A 16,959-nucleotide genomic window follows, 5' to 3' on the forward strand; every position below is an offset into this window, starting at 1 on the left:
AGGAGTTTAGCACCATTTGAGATACACTTGTATCTCCTGCCTGGCTTGCAGTTTCTGCTTCAGAAGGAAAAAGTTCTCCTGTGCTTGTGATGTACCTGTCAGCCTTTGGCTGATATCTGGACAATCCAAAATTATTTGATACTTAATTCTGAACAAAGTATTAGAATTCTGGGCTCCACTCTGAAATACTTTGAATTGCAACTGGTCTAGGTGCTTGGAGTAAAGTATGCCTATATAGGCAGTATAAAAATTTCCTTTCTCTCCTGGGTCTGAGCAGGTAATTGGAGAGGCATAATTTTGCAGTCTTGGTGCACCCAGAAAGAAAACAAACTTGGTTTGGAAAGCTTATGCAGAAGATCCCGTCTATGCTGGGCTTTGCTGGTGGAGATCAGATGACAGGACTTACTTCAGGTTTCCATCTAATCTCTCTTCACTGTCTTATTTTATTTTCTCTTCTCTCCCTGGTGATTGATGGCTAGACTCATCTGTGATTCTGAGCTGAAGCCTACATTAACGCAATTTCTTGGATCACCTTTAGGTTTGGCTTCTTCAGTAGAAATACAGTATTTGCTCCTTTTCCAATCAACAGACTTAATGCCTTCCATTTCAGTAATTTACAAATTCAGATGGCATTGAACTGTCTCTTGGAAAATACTAAATACAACAGATGAAAGGGTTGAAGTAACAGTATTAATTTATTCATTTTGCCTTCCCAAGAGGTTAAATATAGAAATGATGCTCCAAAATAATTCTCTCTTGAGTGAGCTGATGTTTGAGCTTTTACACTAGGAACGACTTTCCTACAGCTGAACTTTAGAAACTGTATAAATAGTTTTAACTCCCTGTTCTGCCAGGTCAACTGCCATGCGTACATGTAATCTTCACTGGAGCTAAAGACAACTTTTTCAGCAGCTCTCTGCCTTTCTGTAGCACTGCCTTTGCCTACTCTTTGTAGCTAAACTCAGGGGAAACCTGTGTTGCAGTCAGCAGCATCCCATGGAACTGTGAAATAGAGCAGAGCTTCATGATGGTTCATATACTCTGCCAAATAGACTTTGGCTGAACTAGCCAATAGCCACCATCTCCTATTGAAATGTATGTGATTTAGTCCAAAACCAACTGTCAGTCACGGTAGGAGCTGTGTTACTAAACTATCAGTGCACTGTCAAGCAAAAACTGCTTCAGGTGCATAGCAAAGTGGTACCCACTCAGTGCTTTGCTATAATTATATGGATGTAACTAACGAGGAAAAAGGTGTTGTAAATCTTCTCTTTCATCAAGCCTCTCACTGTCCTCTTGTCTTTCTCCAAACTGTAATAATGGCCACAAAATGCTTGGAACACAAATTAAAATAGCAGGTGTTAAAATGGAACATTTGAAAAAAACTGAAGTACAACAGAAAACCAAAAGAAAAATTGACCCTGTGTAATTTGTTCCTTTATTTGGTGTTTCCTTCTCAATGGTTCAGATTATATTAGCATTTTGTAAAGATTTTTCATAGGTATGGATGTGGGAAAGAAATACTGCCAAGGTATCTGCCACTTAGAACCATGTAAGTAATCACACAAGCAGAAGAAATACACTACATGGCACAGAGGCAAAGAGTTTGCAGAAGATAGGAGTACTCTAATCTTGGTTCATTTTTTTTTTTAAATTTAAATATTGTTTTATTCGTGTTAAATTAGATCTTGAAAGTTACAGCTGAGAACAAGACCCTAATGAATATGTGTAAGTAAAATGACACACTAAAGAAAAAGTTATATTAGAGCTCAGCAATTCTGAAATGACACTAAGGTTTTTGAAAGTTATATTTCTGTTCCAGAAGACGATGAACAGTCATAATCTTAAACAGTGAAGTATCTTAGTCATTGTATTGCATCGTAGAGAAGCTGCTCAGCATTTCTCTTTTCTTCTGAGCTCAGATAGGCTTATAAAATTTTCTGCAATCTTGAAGGCTTTAATAAATCTGGGCTTTTTTTTTTTTTTTTTTTCCCCGTCTTTTTCTCTTTTAAAATCTCTCTAGGATATTATGAAGCTTTTCCCGCCAACAGTTTTCTGCAGTCAGAGAAGTCTTGAGTACTTACCGCATGGGAAGAGAGGCTCTAAAACATTGTGAGGCTACTGCTGCACCACCATCTGATAGTGCTGCAGCTGAAAGTAAGAGGTGGTTGGAAATGAGCAGGAGGAATGCTGCTTCAACTAGAGCACAGGAGAGAAAGTTGTCCAAGCAAGGTAGGTGAAATGAAGAAGCAGATGAAAAAATGATGCTAAATCTTCCTCTCTGCAGGAATCAAAATGAAATTTCTTAAAATAGGTGTTTTGAAACTGAGCTCTCTAATCCAGGAAATGGTGAGAATGAAAACAGAAAGTTGCAACATTCAGGTTAAGGGCTAAAAGCTCCTCTGAGACTTCATTTTCTATCAGGGGCACTGATAAGGGCAAACACTTAATGATTTATTCTGCCAATATCTGATCACTTCATCTTCTGCAGACAGCCCTTGGAAAAAGTATTTTAGTTTAAACAGCATGATATGCACTTTGTGAAAGTAACAGAATTACAATACAGTGAATGTTGTACAAATACTTTAGCAACCAAAATACCATTGACCTTCCATCTATTCTATTTTTTTTTGCATGACATTGAGAACTGACTTTCACAGTTATTCTTGCAAAGCACTTAGATGGACATTTGTTAGTAGGTAATCTTATTTCCCTGATGCCCACTTCACATGTATACAATCAACATTTTCTCATGTCTCTTATTTAGCAGTTTTTTAAAAATCTATTTAAACTGAGTAGAGATAGCTTTTGCAAGCAGTAGTAATATATAAGTTGAATAAACGTGTCTTTCAAAAACTTACACTTTGTCTTCTATGTTTTCTTATTGTTAAGGTTCACTCACTCTTTTTGAAATAACCACACTTACATTTTTATGTATCTTGCCAATATAGATGTAAGTTTAGGGGGTCAATTTTTGTTTCTCACACAAAATCCAATTCATTTTCCTCCATGAACTTGAGATCATCTTCATAATGTCTAGTCCCTTTTGACTGAAAAAAAATCTATGAATTGAATAAGGCACAATGAACCTTTGTAATGTTTAACGCTACTTTTTTTTCTGATAAGACAAACATTTTTGTCTTACTTATTTTAAATAAAACACGCATAAAAATTGGTCTCCAAGAGCTCTGCAAGAGTAATACTTCAGCTGCAAGACAGTTGGAAGGACAGTTTTTACATGGATCATTTCAGGATTCTGGTGGCTTATCTCATAGCCCAACATCTAGCTGGGGGAGGCAAATCATGAAGTTGGGAATAGGAAGGAGGAAATGTTTTTTCACTGATGACTTTTCTGTATCATTTAATGATGACTTAATGACATCTCTCTCTACTATCTTTAGACCAAAAACTCTCTGCTTCAAAACAAGTGGCCCTTTCACAAGAAGGCCAGCTGGGTTAACCTCGAGGGCAAGTCTGAGCCTGGGCTCTACTTTCATTAACCTTCCTGCAGACAGGATGCAGGCTGTACCACAAGTGGTACGTGCTTTCTCAGAGCGCTCCCCACGCATCCACAAGGTCAGATAAAGTTTTTCTCTTTTAACTAGAAACAAATCAGAAGGCAGAAGATAGCTAGCTCATCATCGTTCTGTAACTCATTTTCTCTATATAACTTTTTCCATACAAACACGAAGGAAAGAACAACGTTTGATTTTGTGTTGTTTTGAAACAAGATTCTCAGAAAAGCGTAGTTTAGTCTGAGTCGTCAGGTATTGGTCACCAAGACTATTATGATGTGGCCTCAGGGTTTCCACTACTCAAAGGTACTGATTTAATTACTATTTGCCCTTTACAGACATTTGGAGGAGAAATTTCAGAGTAATACACATTAGAATGGTTTAACAAACAACATGTAGGGAACCAGTGATGAGCACTGTAGAAAAATCTGTGAAACAGATGAAAATATTTACTAATGGATTCACTCTTTTTGCACATAGTGGGCACAAACAGCTGGAAGTTACACTGTTTTTGTTGTTGTTGCTGTTGTTGTTTTTGTTTTGTTTTGTTTTGTTTTTCCAGTTGGTTGCTTCTTTTAAATTGCATGACTTAAAAACTTTGGGTATGGAAAAAAACCTTCTATTACCACTACTTATGTATGAGAAGCACAGGACAGAAAGATATTTTCACGAAGTAACAACGCAAAATGTATTTCCTGCAGAAGAAAAAGCAAACATTGACATTCAAAGAATCTGCAGGATGGCTTTTAAATGAAAATGAAAAAACACAGGATAAATTTAATTTTATCATTTACTGATGACACTTGCAACTTCTTGTAGCGCGCAGGAAGACAATATGGTCTTTCTGTTTCTCCACAAAAATAATGTATAAATATGCAGATAGTTTATTACTTTTAAGAGAGAGAGTTGGTTAATTTAGAAAACTAAGTAACTCCTCACAAATACACAAATATTCATGCATTGTCTTAACTTTCTGCAAGTATTCCTGAGTCCATAATTTTACAGCCTCTTTAAAAGGAGACCTTAACAAATAATTTTATTTTTTATTTTTTATTTTTTATTTTGGAAAATACAAGGGCTTTCTCTTGTAAAACCACTACTACACTTGTATTTAGAATCAAATAATTGTTAGACTCAACTGTGAATATTTCCTCACTATTTTTATTACTCATATATATATGTTTTTATTCTTGCCTCATGTGAGAGGAAATGAATGTTGGTAATTCAGTGTTGCAACTCTATTACCGACCACTTCAATGCTGAGAAATGCTGGCCAACACGTGGTTCATTGTGAAAATTATTCAGAGACTTTTCCCATAACTGTCATAAGCTAGCAACATCGTCTCAAAAACAGCTAGGGCTTTTCTAGTTCCTATTGCTATAGTATATACACACACCATATATAGATACTCTGCCTGATATTTCCAATGTAGTGTGACATAAATGGCTCAAGCAGATTTATGTTCTCCTACAGAAGGTAATGTACCTTGAACTAAATTATTTTCATTTACTGACAACTGGCAACAAGGGATATGGGCATGTAGCATACCGTGAAAGAAAATTCTCTTTTTACATTCCCATAAGACTAAAAAAAACATGTGTGGGACCTCTGTTCCCCAGTTCACAGGGCAGACCTTTGGGAAATAGAGCTGAACACAGACAAAAATGAGTGCAGGCCCAGGATAAGAGGCAAAGATGATAATATAGGTGCAGCCTACTCAAGGTAAGACTGAGCTGCTACCAAGATTACATAATTTCTCCTCATAAAATTAACAAGCTCTTCTCTGACACATGCTATTGAGAACAACTTTGTAATTACTTTCAGATTAAGACTATGTGATGTGTTTTTCAAATGGTTATAATTCTTCAGAAACTATAGTTGAAATTTGCTCCTTAACACACATGTAGAAATGCTTTTTGTGATTTTACATTGTGCCTTTAACCAAGTTTAGCATGCTATATTAATGATCCAGAGCTTTCCATTCTTGTCTGAAACTGCATATTGATCCACAGCTTACTGAGGTCATAGAATCATAGAATGGCCTGGGTTGAAAAGGACAATAATGATCATCTAGTTTAAACCTCCCTGACATGTGCAGGGTTGCCAACCACTAGACCAGGCTGCCCAGAGCCATGTACAGGTCAGTTAGGGCCTTTCCCTGGCATCAGAGAGCTTTGGATTACTTGTGCCAGTTCCTCAAGACAAAGACCCTATCCTTGAAATCATCGATGTACGGGAAACTAAGTGTCTTGCTGGGTCAGGGACAAACTGCATTAAGTTCATAACTACTTCATTGCTCAGGGGAGACCTTGCTCATATCATGGTTCTAGGAATATTGAGAACAATAAGTGAAATTCAAACTTTTAAACTTTGTAATTAATTTTCATTCCGGAGAACTAAGAGAATCCAGGAAAGTAGATTCTCAAGTACTGAGGTGACCAACATTTCTAAAATTCATCAGCAAGCAAGCTTTTGCTGAGTAAACTATAAACTTCCACTCTATTGCAGAATGACTGTTGGTTTCTGCCTCATAAAATCTAAATGTAGCCTTTTTTTTTTTTTTTCAAAGAGTTAATCAAAGTACACCACCAAGAATAAGTCATTTCAAGAATTATCATCAATGAACTTGCTTGAACCCAGCCCAGCTGCTGTGTGCAGCTTCAAACAGTTGCTACACTCTCCCTCCCTTGCCTATCACAACTTTCTGGAAAATTGTGGAGTAACTGTTACAGCTACAAAGAAATCTGCCGAAAAGTTGGCACCAAAGGTATGTTTGCCATTTTCAATGGGCTTTCGTTTTACATTTACAACCTGTGGCACATATACACTCTGGCAGATTTGTATTTTTGGATGTTTTACATTGTTTGTGCCAGTTTTAGATAGTTTCATCCAAATTTTGGATCACTTGTGATTAAGGGCTGCGAATACTACAGTGGAAGAGTTTTCATTTATTTACTACATCTTTTATTGTTATTTACATTTTTTTTTGCTTCATTTAGTAAGTGAAAATCTCTTTACACTTGAGCTGCAGTTACTTTCAATGCGAAAGTAACTGTTTTTAAGTAGTACATGTATGTCTTCACTTTAAAATAAACAAATAAAAAGAACTGCAAAACCCACCAGCGCTTGCAATGTTGCTCTACTCTAAAAAAAGAAATTCTAATTGATTCATACAACAGAGTAACAATTTGTTAATATTTGAATTATTCACTGGGAGCACATTAATGTAACAATACCACATCTCGTAAATCACACCATACCATTATCAGAGTTTTTATAGCAAAATGGATGAAAGGGGGAGGATTCATGTAATGGCATGAGAATGTAACTCACGCATCAGTCAAAGACTGAATCAAAATGATTCTGGGTAATTAAGTAAGTCTGAACGTGTTTAAGTACACCAAAAGGAAACGAAGACAGTATAAAATAATTTGGGGTTAAAGAAAGCAAAAATCACGAGAATTTGACCCAGTGACTATTTAAGGGACAGTACCACGTAAATCCATAAAGTAATCTATCACAGGCTCTCAGTTTGTTGAACATTTTAATCAAGGAGATTCTGTCAGAGTATTCCTTACTATTAAGAAAATGTTGTGCGCAAAAAAATAGAGATGGTGAACTCACTCTACCTCATCATAAGCATATTCAAACCCTGAAATGTTATTTGCGTCCTTTTCTTTTTAGAAGATCACAAACAATAATATTGAATGATAAGGAAAGTAGAACAGAAGAAAGTGGCATGGGAAAAGAGATATAAATGTAATGTGAGGAATGAATTACATAATGCAGAAAGAGGTTCTGAAAGGAATACTAGCATTACCTTTTACACGTGGTCCAAGGAAATGTTCAGCACATTAAATAGTTGTGTGTTTTCTCCTGCCTGCTAAATTACAGTACAGTTCTAATTCCTACTTGAAAAACAAATAAAAAGTTTAAATTACATCAAAGTCTGCAGAGTCAAGCTAGCTCTGCAAAATCTGTGGACCATAAGAAAAATGTAAGATGTTCACAGGCATTGAGTTTGCTCAAGCCTAATGATAATCCCTTCTGAAATGCAAACTGAAAATTGTTTGCCTACCAAACCAAGGCCTTTTTCTTATCCCCTTTCCCATTTAGAGACTCAGGCATGTGTAGGCTTGTTATTGTACTTTATGAATGTTGGCCTTTATTTCTTTGAAATTGGTGTTATCAACTTAATTTGACAAAATGTAAATTCATATGTAAAGCTGACAGACTTGGAGAAAGTAATAGAAATTAAAAGAAGATAAGCATAGCATTATGAAGCTGTGTTCTTTTAAATAGTTCTTTCAATCTGAAGGGCTACATAATTACACCAAGCCATATGTGTGTCTTTTTTTTTCCTTAATATATATTCTCAAAACTGGACAAGTGCTAATAGCACTACTCAGGAGAATGACATCTATCATCCAAAAAATTCTCATTATAGCTTACTTTATCAGTTTGATGATGAAAAAAAAATCAGCTATAAATTAGAGTCTCCAATTAATATTTTAGCTGAACTTAAAATAATATTCTAAGATCTAATCATAAAAGCATGAAATCAGCCAAAATCCAGCCATACTAGGTTTCACATCCACTTTACCTAGAGGCCAACACGATAAATCAAGTTTTTCACACAGCATAGGACAAATATCATTTGAAAAATACATTCTATAACACATAAATGATATGGTATAAACTAAACACTCTGTATTTTTTTTTCTGGTTTTTAGTGTTCTGGAATCAAGATTTCTTACACCAGTTGCGACATTTTTAATGTTCTTCATTGGTGCTTTAATAACAAGCTATTTGATCTGTCTATCTAATTGCTCTCATGTTAATAATTACACAGGGCTGGGAAAGCTCTAATTCTTTACTGTGCATATGGGAGGATGTATAGTTATGACATCCCTGTAAAATCTTCATGAGAAAGACGTGACCCAGGGCATTGAGGAAACTCTCTTGGAAGAGCTTATGAGCTAGGCACTGTGCCATGCTGACGTGGCTGCCCTGTGCCAGCTTGCTGTGCCGGCCTGGGTGGCCACCGTCCCTCAGAGCCAGAAATTCTCCCCAGAGCCACTTGCCTGAGGGCACTAGGGGAATTTCTGGCCCCAGTGTTTTTAAGGACTCTGTCTTAACTATGTCAGAGTGTGTCATGGATTTGGGCTATGTTCTGCCTCGAACAGAGAAACTGGTTTTGGCAGGTGGAGGACTGAGGTTCTGTGGAATGTTCAGGACTGCCTAGGAGTCACTATAACAGGGATTTGAAACCCATATCTGCACTGCATACAAGAATAATAGCAACATCTTCCTATTTACTGTGGCACTGATGATATCACAGAGAGGAGACAAGCCAACACATTATCAAGGGATAGCTGGCTGCGAAGTGCTGTGTCTCATGAGAGACAGACCCTGAAGGGGAATTTGGTCTTGAGAGGCTAGACATTCCTCAAGAAGGAAATGCTAAAGGCACAGGAGCAGTCTGTCACCGTGTGCCATAAGATGAGCCATTAGGGAAGAAGACTAGCCTGGCTGAACTTTTGTGGGAAACTCTGGGAAAAAAAAAGTTTATCACTTTTGTAAGAAGGGGCAGGCAACTCGGTAAGAGTATAAGGATGTTGCTAGGGTATACAGAGAAAAAATTAGAGAGGCGAAAGTCCATCTAGAACTTAATCTGACCACTGCTGTAAAAGATAGCAAAAAGTGTTTTTACCAATACATTAACAACAAAAGGAGTGAGATCACACACATGTGTGGGACAACCAGGGGATCAGGTCTAGTCAGTATGGGCTCGTGAAAGGCAGGTCCTGCTTGACCAACCCGATCTCCTTCTATGACCATGTGACCTGACTAGTGGGTGAGGGAAAGGCTGTGGATGTAGTCTGCTTAGGCTTTAGTAAAGCTTTTGACACTTTTTCCCACAGTATTCTCTCAAGGTCTTGTGGCTTAGACAAGTGTACTTTTTTCTGGATAAAAAGCTGGCTGGAGGGCTGGGCCCACAGAGTGGTGGTGAATTGAGTTAAATCCAGCTGACAGCCAGTCACTGGTGGTGTTTCCAAGGGGTAAGTATCAGGGCCAGTCCTGTTAAATATTTTTATTGATGATTTGGACAAGGAGATTGAGTGCACCCTCAGTAAATTTGCAGATCACTCCAAACTGGGAGGAAGTGTTCATCGACCTGAGGTGAGAAAGGCTCTATAGAGGGTCTTGGACAGGCTGGGTTGATGGGGCTGAGGCCAATTTGTATGAGGTTCAACAATACCAAGTGCTGAGTCCTGCACTTTGATCACAACAACCCAATGGAATGCTGCAGGCTTGAGGCAGAGTGGCTTGAAAACTGTGTAGCAAAAAAGGATCTGGATGTGCTAGTCAACATCCAGCTGAACACGAGCTGGTGATGTGCCCAGATGGCCAAGGAAGCCAATGGCATCTTAGCTTATATCAGAAGTAGTGTAGTCAGCAGGACTAGGAATGTGATTGTCCCAGTCTACTCAGCATCGATGAGGCTGCATCTCAAGTACTGTGTTCAGTTTTGCGCCCCTCACTACAAGAAAGACATAAAGGTGCTGGAGTGTGTTCAGAGAAGGGGAATGAAACTGGTGAAAGGTCTAGAACACAAGTCTTAGGAGCAGCTGAGGGACCTGGGATTGTTTTGTCTGGAAACGAGAAGGCTTACAGGAGACTGTTTTGCTCTCTACAACTGCCTGACAGAAGTTTGTAGTGAGGAGGGTGTCAGCCTTTTCTCCCAGGTAATAGTGATAGGATGAGGAGTAATAGCCTAAAGTTGTGCTGGGGAGGTTCAGCTTGGATATTATGAAATATTTATTCTCTGAAAGTGTGGTGAGTCATTCAAACAGGCTGCCTAGGGGAGTGGTGGAGTCACTGTCTCTGGAGGTAATCCAGAAATGTCTAGATGTGGCACAAAGGGATATAGTTTAGTGGGCATGGTGGTGATAGGTTAATGATTGGACTAGATGATCTTAGAGGTCTTTTCCAACCTTAAAGATTCTAAGATACTATGACTCTATTTCTATGATTCTTTTGCTCCCTTACCTTCCTTCTGCTTATTTCAGCAACTCCATGTGGTACTGCAGCGGATACAAATGTTTTGTGGGCATTGATTCTTTGAGTTTAAAGTATTTCTTCAGTCTGGACTGTTTCAGTCACTCCTTTACCAAACAGCATCAAAAACATTTGCACTGGCACGATGGAGGAGTGGCTAAAGACAGTCATTAGCTAACATGGAACATGGGAGAAGTGGAACATGTCAGACTTGCTTTGTTTCTAGGGTAATATGTTGAAACAACAAGATCTTCTTGTTCTAGTTTAGCCACACTAACTACTGTGTAGAGCAAGCAGCAGGAGAAGGGAGAAGGGATCTAGTTTCTTTATGGTTTCCCTTCCTATCTGCAGCTTCTCCCCACTCACTCCCATGGCTAGTGACATGGCTGGCTGTGTGATGGGAGGCAGTTCCCGTTTCTGTTCCCCCAAGACGTAATTAAAATCTTGTCCACTGTGTGGATTAACATGTCCAATTTGGTTGAATGTGGGAGGAAGGTGCTAAGGGGGAAGGAAGGAAGAAGTGGTTAAGATGGGCAATGATGTCAAAACAGTGAGCAACCAGTTGCTTTAGTCATTCTCACGTTTGAAGAAATGAGGTCTGGAGGATTACTGTGTCAGTGTTCAGGAAACCATCTTTCACATCCCATTTCTGGAAAAGCTAGCCTGGCAGGATGAGGGATTGTGATGCTCTGGCAGAGCTTGCAGCATGATTTTCCCATTTCTCCATGATTTCTGATTTTCCACACAAGGAACTCTCTTTGAGTACTCAGGTGAGGAACAGTTTTGTTTCTGTTTCCTTTCCTGGCTGCAGAGGAGTGTACAGCAAGGAGGGAGCTCCCAGTGCCTCTCTTTGTCTCAGCCCCTCCACACACCAACTACTTGAGTCATATTAATGTCTTATTCCCTTAAACTGCTGATAAGTTAAAAAAAGCCAAACATTTCCAGCAGATTGAACTCCTTTTGATTAAACCATGCCATTCTTGAGCTGGTATTTCCCCTTGCAGTTAATGTTTGTCAGTGTGATGGCTACTAATTCTCCCAGAGCAGTACCCTTGGCTGGAGAATGCCTGAAAGAAGTTTAAATTAGGGGACATACAGGTGTGTGGATCTGCATAGGTGCAGAAAAGCCAGCACGGGGTTGGATTATCATGTCTCCTTGGGAAGGTGAGAGAGAGTAGATGGCAAGTGTAAGGTGGAGGTGCGTGAGGGAGTGTACAGATGTGCGTATTGATGGCATGGCCCTACTGCTTGCCATTCTAGTTGCAGACCATGAGACAACACAGGTGACCCAGCATCCGCCAAACCCCAGAGGCCACGCCAGGTGAGAAAACAAATCCAACAAATCCACATTTCTTGTTCTGTCACATTTTAAAGGCACTTGCTCATCCCCAGGTCTGCCTGAGGACAGGCACGCCCCTCCATGTGCTTGGGAAAGGGAAAGGCAGCCTTGGCTGCCCCAGGAAGATGGAGGCCTGAGAGCAGCCTGAAAACACCTGGTCCCTGGGGGGACATGAAATGCTGCCAGCTTCCACTCACCTGTGTGACAGGCAGTGAGCTGGGCAGCTGATTTTCCATGGAGAATGTACTTACAGACTAGTAAGAAATGTAAATGGTTTTATGTAGGAAATGGGTGGGGTGATTAAGTAGGTAAGGGTGAGACTGAAATTGCAAAGACTTCCTGGGCTTTAAAGTTGGAACAGAAGTTTTTTTTGCTTTCCTTTCTCCTCTGAGGTAGGCTATTTCTATGAAGAAAATTCTGCTCACATTACAAAAAGGGGATGTCAGGGGGTTTGACTGTCATTGAGGTTGAAATGAACTTTGTCACCCTGTTTAAATATTTAAGTCTCCTGACACGGGCAAATACATCACAAAGTGCTAAAAAATATGTTTAAAAATACAGCTGCCTTTGAGATTAAGCATTCCTATTCCCACTGTATCGGTTCACTTTGCTAAAGCAACCCTGATGTATAGAGTATGGCAAGAAATTTTGGGCCAGAGGAGCAACTCCTTTATCACAGTCTGCCTATTTGCACATTGGAAATGACAACACTTTTGGTTAGGCTGATAGTTTCAGACACTCTGTTGATTTTACTGATTTCTGAGAGGTTAAACATTCTATTGATATGCATGTGCTAGTTTTCTTTCTGCATGTAGTCATACTAATGTCCTGTTCCCTTAAATAGCTCTGTTTTTATTATGGTTTCATAGCATTTTGAATATTAGTGTTTATAGGGGATTTGTTTTGGCTTTTGTCTTACCAGTTTTACTTTCTCTGCACAAGTATAGAGTTTCCACTGCCACTTTGCAACTTTGGTTGCATTAAAAAGGCTAATTATGCGTATAAGTGAGAAAACGGCTGTCTAAATCTACTCTGTAACATGTCACTGGTTTGGAAAAAACATTAAGAAAGATACTGCATTCCCTTTATTTATTTATTTATTTTCAAATAAAGAACTGGGGAAGTAACTGCAACGAGGCTTATTGCAGAAACAAGTTTTATGTCACTGCATTTTGACCAAGATGATCTCGAAGGGCAGTACCCTCACGGGCAACTTTAAGTGTGGAAGGCTGAAGGTGGAGGTGTGTGGGTAGGAGCTATGAAATGTGGTCATTATGTAAAGCCTTACCTCAAGTACGAACTCCAGGCTATGTATCAACAGCAAAGGTAGGCTTTCTGTTTAGATTCACCTCAACACATAGAGGTAGAGGGACTTGAGTTCATCACAATTTTCCTCTCTTTTGGGCCTCACAAACCTCCCTTTGTGAGACTGAGATTGGGAGCTAGAGTGATAAAGAACTGAGTGAGTCCTTACCTCAGACACATTGATGGAAATGATATGGCAAAGGTAACACAGCCCAGTGTGAGCAGCAAACTGCCATTTTGCTGATGGTTTTTCAGCCTCCAGCTCTGACTCCATGTAGGCTTGATTGTAGTGGACTTAATCAGTAATAATTTCCAACATCTGAAGGCATGGATGGTGCCTCAGAGTCACACAGTTGATGAGAAACAAGTCATTTATACATCCTTACACATTGCTTTGTTCATTTCTTGAAGGCAGAAAACATGTTGGGTGTTTTGTTCACAAATATATCCTGCAAATCCTTCAATATCCAAAGAAGGAAACTTCTTAGATTGTTTATAGCCTCACAGCAACAGGGTGACAGGGGCTTGATTCTGAAAAGTGTGCACACATGCAGTTGCTGCTGAGAATAAAGGAGGCTGAAGTGTCTCAGAGGTACTGAAGATATAATCACTCAGTTTTTCCTGAAGTGCTTTTTTTGGATCTGTGACTATATCAACCCATACATCACGTATTGGCATTTATGTCCTTCAGCTGTATGACATCATTTATGAGGTAATATGAATTTCATTAATGTGGTTCAAGCTAGACCAAAGCCAAAGCAGGTCCCGTGTCTGAAATCTGAGCTCCTAGTTACAAAGGAACAAACTCTTACTGACTGACTCGTAGTTTTTTTTTTTCCTGTTATGCTCGAGTTAGTGAAAAAAAGAATACGAAACCAGGAATTAGGACACAAGTTAAAACCTGTGTAAGAGAAGTAGAAAACAAACTGTACAAATTTAGGTCCAGATCCCACCACTTTCAGTCTCAGAAGCAATCAGTATGTAAATAGGCACTATCAATGAGCACAAAGGGGTGGGGACATCTTCAATGTGTCAGTGACATATTTCACCTCTGGTTGGCCTAGTATTTGCCCATGTGTGGGCATTGTTGAGTACTGCCTGGATGACAAAGTACATGTATGACAAACGTTTTGAAACAACGGTTTAAGCAACATAGCAATATGGTTTGGGTATGTGATTGTTAAAGCATTATCCTTTGCGAATAAAACAACTTATGTTTATAGTCTGCCATTTATATTTGCAAAGATGCTTGGACTTCTACCTGTCCATCCATTTTCTGGCTGGCTTTGGTTTTGCATTGCTATCTTATGAGGCGTTGCTGTAGCGAATGTGGTGAGCTGTATGTGGTGGGATGTGTGTTGTGCTGGAGGTGATGAGTCTGTGGTCCTCCTTGTGCATACCGGATATGAATTCCTTTCCAGCTACGCGGACCAGCTGCCAGCCAAGTTCTGTCTCCTGCACTAACAAGTTTCTGCACTGAGAGAGAAACTTTTCTCACATCTGGAGAATAACTGATGCAAAATGTGATGATCACAGAGGATGAAGCAATCCAAACATAAATCAGACTAGTCATATACTTATCAGAGTAGTCATATTCATGGATTTGAAAATACAGGCTAAAATCTTGAATATGACCTGTGGTTGCAAGGAACCACAACTATGGCTTTCCCGACTTCTATCTGTGAGATTAATTTCTTGGTTAAATTACTGCACACTATCGTGATATTTTATATTTAATTTTGATTTTAAAAACAAAAAAGGTGAAGATCTGAAATGTAATCTAAAGAATGTGTTTGTATTAAATCACATCCCTAGAGTATGTAAATTACTACTGAGAACAGAATCATAGAATCATAGAATGGCCTGACCACAATGATCATCTAATTTCGACCACCCTGCTATGTGCAGGATCTCCAACCACTAGACCAGGCCACCCAGAGCCACATCCAGCCTGGCTTTGAATGCCTTCAGGAGTGGGGTATCCACAGCCTCCTTGGGCAACCTGTTCCAGTTCATCACCAGCCGCTGTGTAAAAAACTTCCTCTTAATATCTAACCTAAACCTCCCCTGTCTTAATTTAAAATCATTACCCTTTGGGAAATGCTTAAATTCCTGATGATCTAGAAATGATTAAAATTTTGCAAAGTTCTGCAGAAGTGTCCCTTGGGACCCTCAGTGGTTGGACTTGGGACCGGTGCTCTTCAACATCTTCATCAATGACATAGGTGATGGCATCAAGTGCACCTTCAGCAAGTTTTCAGATGACACCAAGCTGAGCAGTGCAGTCAACACACTGGAGGGAAGGGAAGCCATCCAGAGAGACGTGGACAGGCTGGAGAAGTGGGCCCATGAGAACCTAGTGAGGTTCAGCAAGGTCAAATGCAGGGTGTTGCACTTGGACTGCGGCAATCCCAGGTATTTATAGAGACTGGGAGAAGAAATCCTTCTGAACAGCCCTGCTGAGAAGGACTTGGGGGTCCTGGTGGATGAGAAGCTGGACATGAGCCAGCAGTGTGCGCTTGCAGCCCAAAAGGCCAACTGTGTTCTGGGCTGCATCAAAAGAGTGGCCAGCAGGGAGAGGGAGGTGATTGTCCCCCTCTACTCAGCACTTGTGAGGGCCCATCTGGAGTACTGAGTCCAGGCCTGGGGTCCCCAGCACAAGGAAGATGTGGAGCTCTTGGAATGGGTCCAGAAGGGGGGCAACTAAGATGATCAGAGGGCTGGAGCACCTCTCATATGAAGGAAAGTTGAGGGAACTTGGCTTGTTTAGCTTGGAGAAGAGAAGGCTCCGGGGAGACCTCATCGTGGCCTTCCAGTATTCAAAGGGAGCATATAAAAAAGAGGGGGTGCAACTTTTTATGGGGGTGGATAGTGATAGGACAAGTGGGAATGGTTTTAAACCAGATAGAGATCTCATCATTTACTTGTCAAGAAGGGACACAGTTTCTTTTTACATTGTAAAGCCTGACATAAAACTCTTACTCAGGCTAGAAATGACAGGAGCAGTTAGGGCAGTTAGAGATGGTTGGAAAGATGCACGAGGTTACCACTGGCAACTGTGGTTGATCTGAAGTCATGCTGGGGTTCCAGCCATGGTAAAAAGCCTACCAAAAGCAACAGACACCTCTGTCCAGTGCTCCTGCTTTTGCAAGGCTCTACAAGTGAAGAAAATTGACCAAAAGTCATCTTTGCTGCTGCTGTGAGTGGCAGACAGGCTACAAAGCACAAGGTACAACAGGTGTTCTCAGCACAGGGACTTTCAGAAAACGCTACATCTGGCAATGTTTGGCTTGAGGGCAGAAGTCTTATCTGCCCAACAAAGTACAGAGAGAGAGATCCCTCAGCAAGTTCCAGCCTTTCCGCTGAAAGAGACTGCTCATGACACTGGCAGCACCACTCCAACTTTCAGCACACTGCAGGATGACATCAATGAGCTGTGCTTATGCACAAAAAAACTGAATGTGGTCTTTATACAGCTTGGTAGTATGTATTGATAGCCAGCATACCTCATACCATTTTATAAGTGCATGAAAGCAAGAAACATAATTCTATTGATTTTGGCTACGTGTTTTTGTTGTTGTTTGTTTGTTTTTTCACTAACCATGATTTTTACCAGCAAAATCAAGAGGGAAAAGGATGTCAGGCTTTCACAAAGTGAAGCCTCCTGTATTTGGGTGAGGAAAGATAGAAAACTTTCAGAAGTAGCTGGCTTGATTCAGACACTGTTACAGCAAGCA

At 39.9% G+C, this 16,959-nt stretch overlaps 1 long non-coding RNA gene across 1 annotated transcript in view; it reads left to right on the forward strand.

The window, feature by feature from the left end:
* The first annotated feature begins 3,781 nt into the window (after positions 1 to 3,781).
* The window catches only part of LOC121109639, a 34,427-nt gene continuing 21,249 nt past the window's right edge, over positions 3,782 to 16,959 (forward strand). Inside the window, exons 1-2 of the long non-coding RNA XR_006937169.1 lie at positions 3,782 to 3,821; positions 6,086 to 6,283. This is a non-coding gene — a long non-coding RNA (uncharacterized LOC121109639). The remainder of the gene's footprint in view (positions 3,822 to 6,085; positions 6,284 to 16,959) is intronic.

This window comes from Gallus gallus, chromosome 2 (genome assembly GCF_016699485.2).
Source record: "Gallus gallus isolate bGalGal1 chromosome 2, bGalGal1.mat.broiler.GRCg7b, whole genome shotgun sequence".
In the NCBI taxonomy this organism is placed as follows: domain Eukaryota; kingdom Metazoa; phylum Chordata; class Aves; order Galliformes; family Phasianidae; genus Gallus; species Gallus gallus.